General features: G+C 38.3%; 1 protein-coding gene across 6 annotated transcripts in view; it reads left to right on the top strand.

Annotated features, from left to right (window-relative positions):
• TAOK3 (TAO kinase 3) overlaps positions 1 to 16,135 on the top strand; it is a 226,053-nt gene that overhangs the window by 13,764 nt on the left and 196,154 nt on the right. The gene's annotated exons all lie outside the window — the stretch shown is intronic.

Raw genomic sequence — 16,135 nt, 5'->3', positions numbered from 1 at the left:
GGATTCATGTGCTCTATTTAATTTGTAGTTTGATATTCTACAAATAAAAGTGGCATTTTTTTCTTTCTCCTGATTAAGCAAGGTAAATGCTGAGCATCAAATAAAATACCAAAATTTTGTCAGAAGAGTCTTTTAAACAAAAAACTTGAAATATATTAAAGGTCATCTTAAATGGATGCAGTTTATGCTAATGGATGATATTATTACTTTAAAACAATATTTCACAATCAAGTTACTCAAAGTGGCAAACTATTCATGCTAGAGATCTTTAAAAGTAACAAGCCTGCCTCCTGTTTTTCTTCATTCACAGAAAGGGAAAATAGTATAGAAAGCAGAGCAGTTTCTTGAATGTAACACTAAATTTAGAGACAGAAAAGTCAGAGGGTTTGGTCACATTTATTTTGTTTTGTAACTTTTAAAATCAATTTAATACATAGGGTTAGCTACTTATTAAAGTATAAAAATAAAACACATTGGCCATTAGGTTATTAACAATTTACACGATTACTATAGTCCCATAAAATGAATTTAGTTAAAGTAGGAAAACAGATACTTTTTTTTTGGACATGTCATCATTTGTATGTTAAACAGTTAATGCAAAATATATGTTATAAATCAGGAAAGCTACCTTAATAATTTCTTTACCAACTTCACTAGTCTCTTGGAATGAGGTTTAAATGAAATGCATAGGCTAACATGTGACTGTGATATCCAAACTCATAATACTGTGCAGGTTAAATGTGTAAATTAAGTCTTATAATTATACATAGGATGTTTTCATTTAAGAAGCATTGCAGTGGATATTACTAATGGGGGCGCTATTCTTTCTAATGTATGAGAAAGGAAATTTTAAGTGTCAGATAATCTTTAAAATGTGATGTCGTATAGCATGTACTTTTTCCTTAAGATTTATGAATGTTTAAAACTTAAAAGTACAAATTATGTAAATTTCAGCTTTCGTAGAGAGGCCTTTTATGATTGTCTGAATGTTATATTAGCAGTCCAGGAATATCCCAGTCATAGCCTGGATGGGGGTGAAGCAGAGGAAGTGGGTGGTGCTTTGTGATGACAGATTATTGCAGATTATATGGCTGCCTGCCAAAATGACACTCGTTGAAGGAAAAAGTAGAAGTTACAAACTGCATCCTATTAATTTGTACATGTTTATTTAACCACTTATAACTGTTGGCTTGTTTTATACACAGATGACAAGTTTTAAACTCCTGAATTACTTAAAATGTGCTTAACCTTCTATAGTTTATCGTGGCCATATTCCTTATATCTGATCTGCAGAGATCACACTGACCCTTTTGTGGAAAGCCACGTGTTAGCAGAAAAAAAGACGGGGGAAGGATGACAGAATTTAAAACTACAACTGCTTTATTTTCTAGTTAAAAATAGTTCTGAGTTAAAATGTAAGGATGTCCCATCACATGTGGACAATTTATATAAAATATAGCATACTAATACAAATAATCATGTCTTATGAAAAAGTTTATAGTTCTCGATTGTTCTGGTTTAGCTTGAAATTGAGATTCTTACTGTTGCAACATAAAAGGAAGCTTTGTGAAGGAAATATGACATCTCTGCCCAGATGCATAAGGAGGGAATTACAGTGGGGAGTTATTTTTAGAAGTATCTTATGAATACATTTCATGTACTAAGAACATTTTTTAAAGGTTAGTTTCACTGGTAGGAGTTACGCAAGTTGCTCGGGTCACTGGATATTCTATTAAGAAATCATTTTTATGTCACCAACCTAGTTAGTCTTAAACTGGCTGATCTAAGTAGTAGCTTGCTTATTTATTTATTTTATTTGAGACAGTCTCACTCTGTCACCCAGGTTGGAGTGCAGCAGCACAGTCATAGCTCACTTCAGCCTTTAACTCCTGAGCTCAAGTAATCCTCCTGCCTCAGCCTCCCCAGTAGCGGAGACTACAGGCATGTGCCACCATGCCTGGCTAATTTTTTAAAGTTTCTTTTTTTTGAAAAGAGGGAGTCTTGCTCTGTTGCCCAGGCTGATCTCAAAATCCTGGCCTCAAGAGATCCTCCTGCCTCTGCCTCCCAAAGCTCTGGGATTACAGGTCTGAGCCACTGCACATGGCCATAGCATTTTTTTAAATGTGACCAAATTGAGGCCGGGCGTGGTTGCTGACGCCTGTAATCCCAGCACTTTGGGAGGCCGAGATGGGTGTATCCCTTGAGGCCAGGAGTTTGAGACCACCCTGGCCAACATGGTGAAGCCCCGTCTCTACTGAAAATACAAAAATTAACTGGGTGTGGTGGTGTAAGTCTGTAATCCCAGTTACTCAGAAGGCTGAGGCATGAGAATCACTTGAACCCGGGAGGTGGAGGTTGCAGTGAGCCAAGATCGAGCCACTGTACTCCAGCCTGGGCGACAGAGTGGCACTCCATCTCAAAAAAAAAAAAAAAGGGACCACGTTGAGAAGATATTGAGGTCCTGTCAATACCATCAAATAGTAATGCAAGTTATCCTACTAAAAGAGGGGAAGGGACAGTTAAATTCCCAGTGCATAGTAGTGTCCCATTCTCCTTTAGGCATAGAATGCCATGTTTTCAGTTCAAGGAAAGGTTGGAAGTGAGTCAAGGAATCTATCATTTGTATCTCACAATTCTTAGAATTGATGCCCTTCCCTAATCCTTTTACACGATCAGCAGCATGTCCAGGTTTCTTATATTTCTTACTTTCGGTTTCTGTCACATAGGTTTGGGATTGGCAGGGTAGTTTAATGTTTAATAAGAGTGTGGCAGATAAACATGTCTGCCACCTATTGGCTTTGTGACTTTGCACAAATCCCTTAACCTCCCCAAAACCTCAGTTTCTTCTTCTGTAAAATGGATATAATTATAGTACCTACCTCACAGGATTGTTGTGAGGATTAAATGAAATAATGTATGAAAAGCATAATTTTGGCCACACACTGTAAAGGAGGAGCTCAGTGTGCAAGAATAGTTATGCTTATTTTTGCCATTTTTGGATATTTCAGTTCTCATTCATAACTTTGCCAGAAAATGATCATGGAAAGAGATATAACAACACATGGCATTATGTATAGATAATAAAGTCAACATTATAATAATAAAAGTATTTAGAAAGTGCCAGAAGAAGGAGGCAGGGATTGACTGTAGATTTAATATTCATCAAAATGATTATATACTCTGACAAATTTCACTTTAGTAACATTTTTCATTTTGTTTCAAGTGAGATAATTTCCTCCCAATTTGATGGAACAACTCAGGAAACAACATGGTGAAGTGTTGATTTCTTAAAATGTTATTTTCTCAGTAGAGTGTGTTTGTTTTCTTCTGAGTGCACCCCTCAGATAAAGTTAGGACTATGTCTTAAGATTTTAGATCAAAAAAAAAAATTTTTTTTGTTTTGGTGACAATAGAACATGGATATTTACATGTATATTTGAATACAATAGTCCCCTCTTATCCTCAGTCTTGCTTTCTGTGGTTTTACTTACTCATGGTGAACTGTGGTCTGAAAATACTAAAGTGGAAAATTGCAGAAATAAACTATTCATGAGTTTTATTTTATTTTATTTTATTTTATTTTATTTTATTTTATTTATTTTGGGACAGAGTCTCACTTTGCCACCTAGGCTGGAGTGCAGTGGTGCGATGGTAGCTCACTGCAGCCTCAGACTCAAACTCCTGGACTCAAGGGGCCCTCCTGCCTTGATCTCCCAGATAGCTAATTTAAAAAAAAAAAAAAGGTCGGGCGCGGTGGCTCAAGCCTGTAATCCCAGCACTTTGGGAGGCCGGGACGGGCGGATCACGAGGTCAGGAGATCGAGACCATCCTGGCTAACACGGTGAAACCCCGTCTCTACTAAAAATACAAAAACTAGCCGGGCGAGGTGGTGGGCGCCTGTAGTCCCAGCTACTGGGGAGGCTGAGGCAGGAGAATGGTGTGAACCCCGGAGGCGGAGCTTGCAGTGAGCTGAGATCCGGCCACTGCACTCCCGTCCCGGCGACAGAGGGAGACTCCGCCTCAAAAAAAAAAAAAATTGTAGAGACAGGGTGTATTAGTCTGTTTTCCTGTTGCTAATAAAGACATATCTGAGGCTGGGTAATTTATACAGGAAAGAGGTTTAATGGACTTACAGTTCCATATGGCTGGGGAGGCCTCAAAATCATGGCGGAAGGCAAGGAGGAGCAAGTCACGTCTTACCTGGAGGGCAGCAGGCAGAAAAGAGAGCTTGTGCGGAGAAACTCCCCCGATAAAACCATCAGATCTCATGAGAACAGCACAGGAAAGACCCCATGATTCACTCACCTCCCACGGAGTTCCTCCCACAATGCTTGTGGGGACATAGCCAAACCATATCACAAGGTCTTGTTATGTTGCCCAGGCTGGCCTCAAGCGATCCTCTGACCTTGGCCTCCCAAAGTGCTGGGATTACAGGCCTGAGCCACTGTGCCTGGCCCCATTCACGAGTTTTAAATTGCTTACCCTTTTGAGTTGTGTGATGAAATCTCCGGCTGACCTACTCCTTCTAGCCAGGGAAATCAATTATCCCTTTGTCCAGCCTATCCACACTGTAGATGCTACCTACCTGTTCGTCACTTAGTAGCTGGTTGTGTTGGTTATCAGATTGACTGTTGTGGTACCTCAGTGCTTGTGTTCAAGTAACCCTGATTTTACTTAATAATGGCCCCAAAGTGCAAGAGTATTGTAGCTAATTTATAAATTAAGCTTCATCGTAGTTATGTATGCATAGGAAAGGAAATAGTATATATAGTGTATATATATATATATATATATATGGTTTCATAAATCCACTGGGTGTTCTAGAACATATTCCCCACACATAAAGGCAACTACTATATAAACAATGTTTTCTGTTCTCCCCATCTGAGACTCTAGGGTTCATATCTTGTAATGGTTTAACTTTGTTGATATATTGAAAATATTAAACTAATTCTTACAGAAGCAGATTTTCATGGGGATGTGTTAGCAAAACATGTGAAATTTAGGGGACACCCGCAGTAAATTCACTAAACCAAACAGGGAAACTCCTTATTGGATACTTGAAAAAAAAAAAATGTTTAGCCGTTGTGAATATACTTCTAGTGTTTAAAATTTCAGGGCGTTAATCTGTGGTGTAACCCCTTTGTCTCCTAGCCAACTCCTGGATTATTCCATGTTTTTCCTTGTTTCTGAGAATTCCTAACATTATAGTCTCAAGGCTCATTACATCGCTGCTGAAATGCACTGTACCTCTGCACCTATCCTATTCAGACCCTTGTTGCCTCATTCCTGGACTACCACAGTGGCCTGCCTTCATTTCAGTCTCTTTTTTCCAACTCATCATGATGAATCTTTAAATGTTACTTCTAGCATGTCACTCCCTTTTCAGAGAGCTTCAGTGGCTCCCTGTTTTCCACTATGTTAAATCTAACTTCTCCTTAACTTTCAACACCCTTTCTAATTTGCCCGTACACTGTTTATCCAGCTTCATTTCCTATGATTTTGGGCCTATTCTTTCTGTTCTGTTGAAGTCAGTCTCTCACACACACCAAACTCATTCACGTGTGTGCCTTTTATTTCGCCAAAAAAGCCCTTGCTTGGAGCTTCTCGCTGCCTACTCAGATTTTACCATTCCTTCAAGATCCTGTGTAAAGTGTACTTCCTGTTGGATGCTTTTCCTACTCCTACTATTTTCCTGCAAATTCTCAGGTGACTTTTAATTTGGCAAACCAATGAACAAAAATGTGTGTAGTGTCTTATATCACACACTCTTGTACCTTCACTAATGTAAACATTTTGAATACAAACACTTTATCTTTTAGCTAAATCTTTCACAGTTCCTAGCATAATGCGGAGGAAACGGATTTTGAAGAAAAAGAACAAATAGTAAATGTATTTCATCATGCTTATCTAAAATCAACTCAGGCCAGGCATGGTGGCTCCCTCCTGTAATCCCAACACTTGGGAGGTTGAGGTAGGTGGATCACCTGAGGTCAGGAGTTCGAGACCAGCCTAGCCAACATGGTGAAACCTTTTCTCCACTAAAAATACAAAACTAGCTAGGCATAGTGGCACACGCCTGTAATCCCAGCTACTTGGGAGGCTGAGGCAGGAGAATTGCTTCAACCCTGGTGGTGGAAGTTGTAATGAGCCGAGATCATGCCACAGCACTTCAGCCTGGGCAACAGAGCGAGACTGTGTCTCAAAAAATACATAAAATAAAAATAAATAAAATAAAGTCAGTAACCCTAGTAATATGGTAATGTTGAAGGTACCTGAATATTTTTCCTATTTGTGTCCAGTTTGTCACTTCATTTACAGAAAAATGTGAGACAAATGAAGACAGTTTTGTAATTGGTTACAGATTGATATGTTTGCTTTTCTTTTTGAGAAACTATATATGTGTGTGTATCTATACAGATACACATACACACATATATTTGTATATATGATTTTTTTTTTTTTTTTTTTTTGAGACAGAGTCTCGCTTTGTTACCCAGGCTAGAGTGCAGTGGCGCAATCTGCAGAGGCTCACCGCAACCTCTGTCTCCCGGGATCAAGTGATTCTCCCTGCCTCGGCCTCCTGAGTAGCTGGGATTACAGGCGCACGCTACCACACCCAGCTAATTTTTGTATTTTCAGTAGAGACGGGGTTTCACCATGTTGGTCAGGCTGGTCTCAAACACCTGACCTTGTGATCCACCTGCCTTGACCTCCCAAAGTGCTGGGATTAAAGTGATATAGCCAGCTGCCATTGGAGAGGTATAGTTTTGATATTAACAGCTTTCCATCTTTAACTATAGATTAAATATAATCATTTAATTTTACACAACCAAGAAGCATTTTTACCCAATTCTTCAAGTAACCTAAGTACAATTAAGTGCCTACTGTGTTATAAGGTGAGGCTCTGTGAAGATGTGCCCCGCAAAAACTATTAGGGAATTCTGTTAGGCAAGATGAAGTATTATTCAAATGCTTAAAGATAGGAATACTTATTACTTCAATTGGGTGTTATAATCAGTCTCCTATCTTTTTAAATAATATATACTTTGCTTTGTATTAATGCCAAGGAGCTTATAGGACACCTAAATGAAAACTTTTAAAATGTAAAATGTTTTATATATGTAAGAGTATGGATATTTGAAAATGTCTGGTTAATGCTTTGAGTTTGTTTTGATGCTTGGCTGTAGATGCAGCCAGTAACACCATACTCTCTGTCCATTTATTTACTCAATAAATATTTGCTGAGCATCTACTCGGGTCAGGCCTTGGACTAGTGCTGAATAGGACTATGTTTCTTCTTTAACTGATAAGGAAACAATTGAACTATTTAGGTACAGCAGTGCTGCAGAGACCCATGTGATACTAGAAAAACACAAAGGAAGGGCACTGAATCATCCCCTGTTCCAGTTACCTAAACAAGTATACAAACTACTTCTCTATTCCTAGTTATGCCTCAGATTTCCTTTTTTTTTTTTTTTTTTTTTTTAATTTCTTTTCTTGAGACAGAGTTTCACTCTGTCACCTAGACTGGAGTGCAGTGGTGCAATCTCAGTTCACTGCAGCCTCCGCCTCCCGGGTTCAAGCGATTCTCGTGCCTCAGCCTCCCAAGTAGCTGGGATTACAGGCATGTGCCACCACGCCCGGCCACAATTTTTTGTATTTTTAGTAGAAACGGAGTTTCACCATGTTGACCAGGCTGATCTCGAACTCCTGACCTCAAGTGATCCGCCCTCCTTGGCCTCCCAAAGTGCTGGGATTATAGGTGTGAACCACCGCACCCAGCCTTTTTTTTTTTTTTTTTTAGATGGAGTTTTGGTTTTGTTGCTCAGGCTGGAGTACAATGGCACGACCTCGGCTCACTGCAACTTCCACCTCCCAGGTTCAAGCGATTCTCCTGCCTCAGCCTCCCAAGTAACAGGGATTACAGGTGCCCACCACCATACCCAGCTAATTTTTTGTATTTTTTGTAGAGACAGAGTTTCACCATGTTGGCCAAGCTGGTCTCGGACTCCTGACCTCAGGTGATCCACCCGCCTCAGCCTCCCAAAGTGCTGGGATTACAGGCATGAGTCACCATGCCTGGCCTCAAATTTGTCTTGTAGCTGAAGACCAGTCATTTAAACTTGTTGCTCCACGGGATGGACAACAGCAGTAACAATTACTGAATGAGTGCTTGTTAGGTGCTAGGTATTACAATATATGCTTTATATAATGAGTATCTCGACGAACCTCTATAATGGATATTTTTGTAGATTCACACACATATTCTTACATAGACTTTACAGGGGTGTATACCGATGTTCAGAGAAGTTAAGTAGTTTGTTCAAGATCTGTGGCAGAACCTGGACTTAAACTCAGTTCTACGCCTGTGTTTATAACTGTTGTGCCACGCTACCTCTCATTGTGAAGATTAGAATTAAATAACTCTCTACTGTTCTATTAGTGCCTACAGGATAAGTGCTACATAGCCCCAAGATGTCATTCATATATGACAATAAAAAAGCTGGTTAGATAACATAGCAACAATAAAAAGTTGTGGACTATTCAGTAAAGTTATGGGCTATTCAATACAGTTTAGGATTTTTTAAAAATCATTTTAGGCACACGAAATGACTATAAGGTTTTGTTCATTTGAAATAATAATTTTATGTTATATTGTGAGTCTCATAGTGACTTTGTAAGGCATTATATCCTCACTTCGTAGATGAGGTTATGAAGGCTTAGAGAAGTTTAGCCGCATCCTAAAGATGCCACAGTTAAGTAAGAGAGTTAAGTGGCAGATTTGGCTTACACCTAGATTTGCTGATTGAAAAGGTCAGAGTTCTTTTCCATTATACCACAAATTGAAGCTGTCATTTGGGGGGTGAAACTCATAACTGTGTTTTTTGTTGTTGTTGTTTTGTTTTAGATAAAATTGTATGATATAAAACGTACCTTTTTAAAGTATAAAATTCATATTTTTAGCATATTTGTGATGTTATTACAACCCTCACCACTATCTAACTCTAGAACATTTTCATTATACCAAAAAGAATTTTGCACTCGCAGTTATCCCCAACCTCTGGTAAGCACTAATTTACTTTGTGTCTCTCTGGATTTGCCTACTCTGGATATTTTGTATAAATGGAACAAGACAATACGTGTCTTTTTGTGTCTGACGTCTTCACTTAGCATAAGGTTTCGAGATTCATCCACAATGTAGCGTACATCAGTGATGATTCCTTTTTATGGCCAAATAATATTTCATTATATCTGTATGCTACATTCTGATTATTCAAGAGTTGATAGATATTTTGGTTGCTTCCACTTTTTGGCTATTAATAATGCTTCTTTGACTGTAAATATACAAGTTTTTACATGAACGTATTTTTCCATTCTCTTGGGTATATACCTAGAGTGGAATTGCTCATAATTACTTTTTGTAAAATAACTAAAATGAAAATGCTTTGAAATGATTTGAATCAGCCAGCGTAGTGGCTCATGCCTGTAATCCCAGCACTTTGGGAGGCCAAGACGAGCAGTCACCTGAGGTCAGGAGTTTGAGACCAGCCTGGGCAACATGGTGAAACCCTGACTCTACTAAGAATACAAAAATTAGCTGGGTGTGGTGGTGAGCACCTGTAATCCCAGCTACTTGAGAGCCTGAGGCAGGAGAATTGCTTGAACCTGGGAGGCAGAGTTTGCAGTGAGCCGAGAACGCGCCACTGCACTCCAGCCTGGGCGACAAGAGTGAGACATGTTGCAAAAAAAAAAAAAAGAAATTATTTGAGTCATTTATTCAGCACTTACCCCTCCCCCATCCCTCACAAAAACACACATAATATTGTGTATTTAGCTAATCTGTTATCCCATATCTCTTCTTCAGAAATAAGGCAGAAGCAGACTTTAGCTCAGATGCTGGACAAGTAGTCTTTAATTCCAGATGAACAGTCTGTGTTTAACACTTCCTCCTCCATTGAAGGCAGTATGCAAAGCAAATAAGAATCCTGATGCAAGTTGTGTTCAATTAATGGAATTAAGAAAGGTCCATGTCCTTTAAAAGCAAGACAGAATGACATCAAGTTGTCAGGTACTTTCTATACATGAAGAAGGAAGAGATTACTTCCGTACTAGGGAGATGGGGTAATATGGAGATGGAGTTTGAACTGAGTCTTGAATGCTGGATACCTTTTCAGCAGGTGTGGTGGACATAATGTATTTTTTGGCCTAGTTCAGACATTGTGAACAAAATGTAGGATACTCAGGGATAGTGGCAAATCAAAAGCCTTAGAGCCACCTAACAAGAGGTTTGAACTTTGAACAGTAGGTAGTGAGGAACCATTTAAGATATCTGAATAGAAAAGACTGATGCAATCAGAGCCTTTGAAAGATTACTCCAATAGTTTGTAGAATGACTTAAAGGAAGAAAGAAATTGAGAATGAGAACTTGGATTAGTAGTGAGGTTCTGGAAGTAGGACAGCCTCAATGGAAAAGGAGAAAAGCAGCTTGTGAGATTTATTGAGGGCATTAACGACTTGGCATAGAGAGCTAAAAGAATAGGAGTGAGTAGGAGATAAATGAGAGAAAGTGTAGGGTAGAGAGAGGAAGCTCAGCACAGAGTTTTGTGCTAAGAGGTCGAGAGAAGTAGGATAAGCCAGAAGAGGTGGGTTGAAAAGAAACTCCTAGAGGACAGTGCCACACAAACCCAGAAACAACCTTGTAAGGAGATGCTGCATACAGGTTATGGAAGGATATGACCTGAGAGGACTCCTGTTGGATTTGGAAATGAGGAGGCTGGAGCTAGTGAGTTGCCAGAGCATCTTCCTGTCAGGAAAAGCTCCCTCTCCTTGAGCATGCTATAGGCCAGAAAGAGGATTTGGGAGAGAGGAAGCAACTGTGGATTAAAGACAAATGGGAGGGGTGCATTAATGAAGTGAGAAGGTAGTAGGATAAAGAATTAAGAGCCTTGTGGCTCATACCTGTAATCCCAGCACTTGGGAAGGCCTAAGTAGGATGAATGCGGGAGCCCACCTAGCCTGGGCAATGAAGTGAGACCTCATCTCTACAAATGATAATTTTTTTAAAAAAAAATCAGCTAGGTGTGGTGACACATGCCTGTGATCCCAGCTACTCAGGAGGCTGAGGTGGAGGGTCACTTGAGCACGAGCAGTCAAGGCTTCAGTGAGCCAGGACCATGATCATGCCACTGTACCCTAGCCTGGGTGACAGAGTGAGACCTGGTCTAAAAAAAGAAAAAAGGCCTATTGTTGGAGAGAAGTGCTTGACCTGATAAAGGAAAACTGAAGGATGAAGACGAATGCATATACAAAGAGATTTTAAAATTGAGGAAGCTTACATAATGGCTTCAATGTAAAATTTATAGTATTATTGCTTATTAGGAGTACCTACAGATAGAATAGTAACTACAGATAGACAAGTTAGAATTAGAAAATACCGTGAGTTATCTCAGGCATATGTAGAAAGATTAAACTTTCTGTTCTGTATAAATGTTTCATTCTTTTAGCTATGTATTGAACATATCTTTTCCTATGCTTTTAAGTGCATTTGCCTGCCAAAAACATAGCTATGTGATGTAATTATATAGGCTACCAGTTAGGCCTGTTGAGTCCACATTTTAGCTAATTATTCAAGCTGTGTATTTTGAGTGTTAATAATAGTGGGAACTCAAGTATGGTATTTTGTTTAAAAATTAGTTTATAACCCTCAGTTTGAAATTTTTATATAAATGTTTTATTCTTTCTAAAAGATGCCAAAAAACAATATTTTATATTTTCTATAGGATAGAAATTTATTAGTAATATGTTCTATAGCTTAGCAGGCACACTGTACAATTATTCATTTCACTCAAAGTAATGACAAATATATGTCACTTTGAAGTTATAATTTCCCTATTTTAAGATGTTGCCAAATCAGTTCTTTATCAGTCGTGATGCTGGGAGTTTCCAACTAGAAGTCTTATTAGTAAATGAGTAGATATGGAAGCTAAGACCTCCTTCGTTACCCTTAACCCTTTCTCCTCTTCCCAACAAAGTGGTGAGAAGTCCCTGACCCAAGACAGTTCTTTTCATATATTTTTAATAGCTATATAAGTAATACATGCTTTTGGCTTTAATAAATAAAAAATACATGTGAGTAGTTAGAACAAAATAAAATTTATATTCTATACCTAGATATATTTTGACAGCCTTTCAGGCTTTTTTTTCAGGTAAAGTATTTTTAGAAATAGTAATTAGGACAGTTACAGTACATATATTGTTTTTTATGCTGCTTTATTTTTTTTACTTTAACAGTATATCATTACCAGATCAATATTCATCTGTCTTTATTCATCTGTCTCTAACTATACTTCTTCCACTTCATTTTCAAGCCTGCATTGTTGCATGGATTTTTCAAGGTGGATTTTTTTTCTTAGTCTTTATTCTTATAAAGTGTTCTAAGTCGCTCCTTAATCAATATCTCTGTCTCCAATACAACTCTTGGTTTCTTTCCAGTTATAAGGAGATTCTACAGCAGGTAGACCATAAGAACTTGGTTTCCAGGAACATAAGTTCATTTTTTTTTTTTTTCTTCAAGCAGAATGGGTGAGCAGCATTATTATATTGTATGTCCTAACAAAGACACTCATGGCTTGAGAACATGTCTGTTTTTTTCTCCACCAGAAACATAAGCCAAGGTCTGACATTTCTTTCGAGCGGCCAGGGCTTCAAAGCATGCACACTTATCTCCCCAAACACATGGCTTTTTCCTTGGTCTTCATCTGCTCTACAGGAGCTCCTGCTACAAATCTCCTCTTAGACTATCACCAGCCTTCCTTCCTCTTCTATTCCTGCCTATTCAGGATTTTTTTACTTTGTTCGTTTTGCATTCAAACGTCTTGGTTTCGAACCCTTTTAAGATCATCCTTAAGAAAGGAGAAATGTTGAATTTGTCCAAAGTAACCTGTTATTACAGGAATTAATGAATATTTCTTGTCCATTCTAAGGACTATATTTCAGCCTTCTTAATCTATTCTACTTTGTATTATTTTTAAAGTTTCTATCCTGATCTGGCCTTAAAAAATAGACATTTTCATTCCCATCTTAGTAAAAGTCTTCAAATTTATGTCGCTACACTAAATATAAACACAAGTTTAGTGGAAGCTGCTTCGACAAAGTGGATATGGTTCAGTAAGATTGGTTTTTTAACACTTAATAAGTAAGTGATTCAGTAGACTAACCTCATGAAATTTGCTAGTGATCCTTTAACTGGCTAACACCTTGGAAAAACAGATTAAGGTTCTAATTAGCATTGACAAGGTGAAGAGGGGCATGGGTATTAACAAGAGGAAGTTAACCAAAGACATGCTGGGTGATTCAATAAAGAACTGAAGAAATAAAGTGTAAATATAACAGGGGGCACCAGACTTTGAAAAAGCGTGAGAAAAAGAAAAATAAATGTTATTAATTATCAGAAAATAAAGTACTATTATTTTTAAAGCCATAATACTGTTAATAGTATTTTTAACAGTGATATTATTCATTGGTCATGATTTATTTTGCAGTTAAGAGGAAGCTTTTTTTTTTTTTTTGTTACTTTTGCAGAAGTTTTCCCATTCATTTCAAATATGAATTGAGACAGTGGAGAGAGAGGCAGATGCAAGTGATTAAAAAACAGAACTGTGAAATCAAAAAGTTCCAATTGCCATGTATTTTTTGCATTATCGAACATGCCATAAAGTGGTATCGTTGATGTCACATTTCTTAGGTGGGATTTCCATCATTCTCAAAATACGAATAGGTATTGTTGATGTGAACACTGCTTCTCCCCTGTGAGCCAGGCAAGATGAATGGATGTGTTACAATGTGGTCTTCTGTCTGTTCTGTATATTAACAGAGATTTACACCTGCACTTTTATATAGTAACTGAACACATCAACTCTGTAATTGCCTTACCTGAATCAGGTGGAATATATTTACTATGACACATGCTTTTGCCTTGTTTTAAAATAACCAAGAGCTTGAATCTTTGTATTTTGGTAAATCGGGAAAAATATTCAGACAGCATACAAGATAAAGGAATCTTAGTACATTAGGGGCTCTGGGAGAAAATGAATGGAGTCAATCTAAACAATAAAAGAAACAGGATTGAAGTCAGACCATTGTCAATGTTCTAAATTTGCAAAATCCACACAGGGTTTTGTTTCTTTTCTTAATCTTGTAGAGCTTGGAACAAATAAATTCTAGTGGATTATTATTATTATTTTTCTTTTTCGAGACGGAGGCTTACTCTGTCGCCCAGGCTGGAGTGCAGTGGCACCATCTCAGCTCACTGCAAGCTCCACCTCCCGGGTTCACGCCATTCTCCTGCCTCAGCCTCCCGAGTAGCTGGGACTACAGGTGCCTGCCACCATGCCCGGCTAATTTTTTGTATTTTTAGTAAAGACGGGGTTTCACTGTGTTAGCCAGGATGGTCTCGATCTCTAGTGGATTTTTTGTAAGACTCATAGAGTTAAAAATTAAATCTCAAAAATTCTCATATTTAAATTACTGACTTTAAGTACTTCCTTTAAACTAAATGTATTAATAATTTAATTTGGTATCAGTCTGATACTTTATTCTGCAGTTTGCAGATGCACCCCATACAGTTCCCTGCACATATCAAACACTCAACTAGTATCTTAAATTGTTTTACTGGGCATTCTGATTCCTAGGTTTAATGTAAAAGGTCACTTACATAGACTGCACTGAAACTCATGAATTTCTTTTTTTTTGGAGACAGGGTCTCACTCTGTCACCCAGGCTGGAGTGCAGTAGTGCAATCTGAGCTCACTGCTATCTCCGCCTCCTGGGTTCAAGTGATTCTCCCACCCCACCCTCTGAGTAGCTGGGATTACAGGCGTCTGCCATCATACCTGGCTAATTTTTGTATTTTTGTAGAGACGGGGTTTCACCATGTTGGCCAGGCTGGTCTTGAACTCCTGACCTCAGATGATCTGCCCGTCTCAGCCTCCCAAAGTGCTGGGATTACAGGCATGAGCCACTGCACTTGGCCATGAATTTCTATTAAAATTTTTTGTTTTGATTGATAAAGTTACTCCACAATGAAATGCTATCTAGAAGTTGCCTGCCGATAGATATAGCAGGAACCACTGATAATTTTTTTTTAAGCCTAAGAAACACCATCTGAAGTTGATATGCAAATATTGGAAGACTTCTTAATTTCTTTCTTTTTTTTTTTCTTTTGAGATAGAGGCTTACTCTGTGGCCCAGGCTGGAGTGCAATGGCGGGATCGCCACTCACTACAGCCTTGACCTCCCAGATGCAAGTGATCCTCCTGCCTCAGCCTCCCCAGTACCTGGGACTACAGGCACATGCCACCTTGCCTGGCTAATTTTTGTATTTTTTGTAGAGGCAGGGTGTCTCCATGTTGCCCTGGCTGCTCTCGAACTCCTGAGCTCAAGCAATCTGCTTGCCTTAGCTGTGAAAATTGCTGGGATTACAGGCATGAGCCATAGAGCCCAGATTACCTTTTTTCTAGTTAATTTCTAACTGGGGTTTCAAATGTCCCGAAACAGAGTACCATGAGATATTTTATACTGCATGTTTTATTTATGGATAATACACAATTTTATGTTATCTCATCATGGCATAGTGAAAAGTCTGACTTTAACTATGTTGATTCCTGCATGCTTCTGTGGATGACAGGTTTCTAACCTTTATTGTTTCGAATTTTAAATGAAATGTGCTACTTTATTACTTGTATAACAAGGTATTTTCAACATGTCAAAGGAAATATTAGCTTTACCAACCTTTACGAAAGGATCAAATTCAAGGTTATTTCATGTTGTGCTAATAAAACTTTTCCTGATCATACTTACATAGTAGTATCTGTTAACAAATTAGAACACAGCCTGTAGCTGTGAGCAGATTGCTTCCTCATGGTAGCTTTCTCACTGGAAACACCAATATTGCAATAATACCAAAGCTGCCTACTCTCTGAGATTAGGAAGCCACGTAATTGCTCCCAACTCTGAAATCCTTTGATTTCAAGTTAATTTCAAATGATGGAGAAAGTATTTGGTCAAAGTAAAATAGTGAAAATGTTAAAAAAAAAAAAAAAAATGAGAGATCACATAAGGTTTTGGTTTTTTG

This window comes from Piliocolobus tephrosceles, chromosome 10, assembly GCF_002776525.5.
Source record: "Piliocolobus tephrosceles isolate RC106 chromosome 10, ASM277652v3, whole genome shotgun sequence".
NCBI lineage: Eukaryota > Metazoa > Chordata > Mammalia > Primates > Cercopithecidae > Piliocolobus > Piliocolobus tephrosceles.
This window is presented reverse-complemented; position numbering and strand designations above follow the sequence as displayed.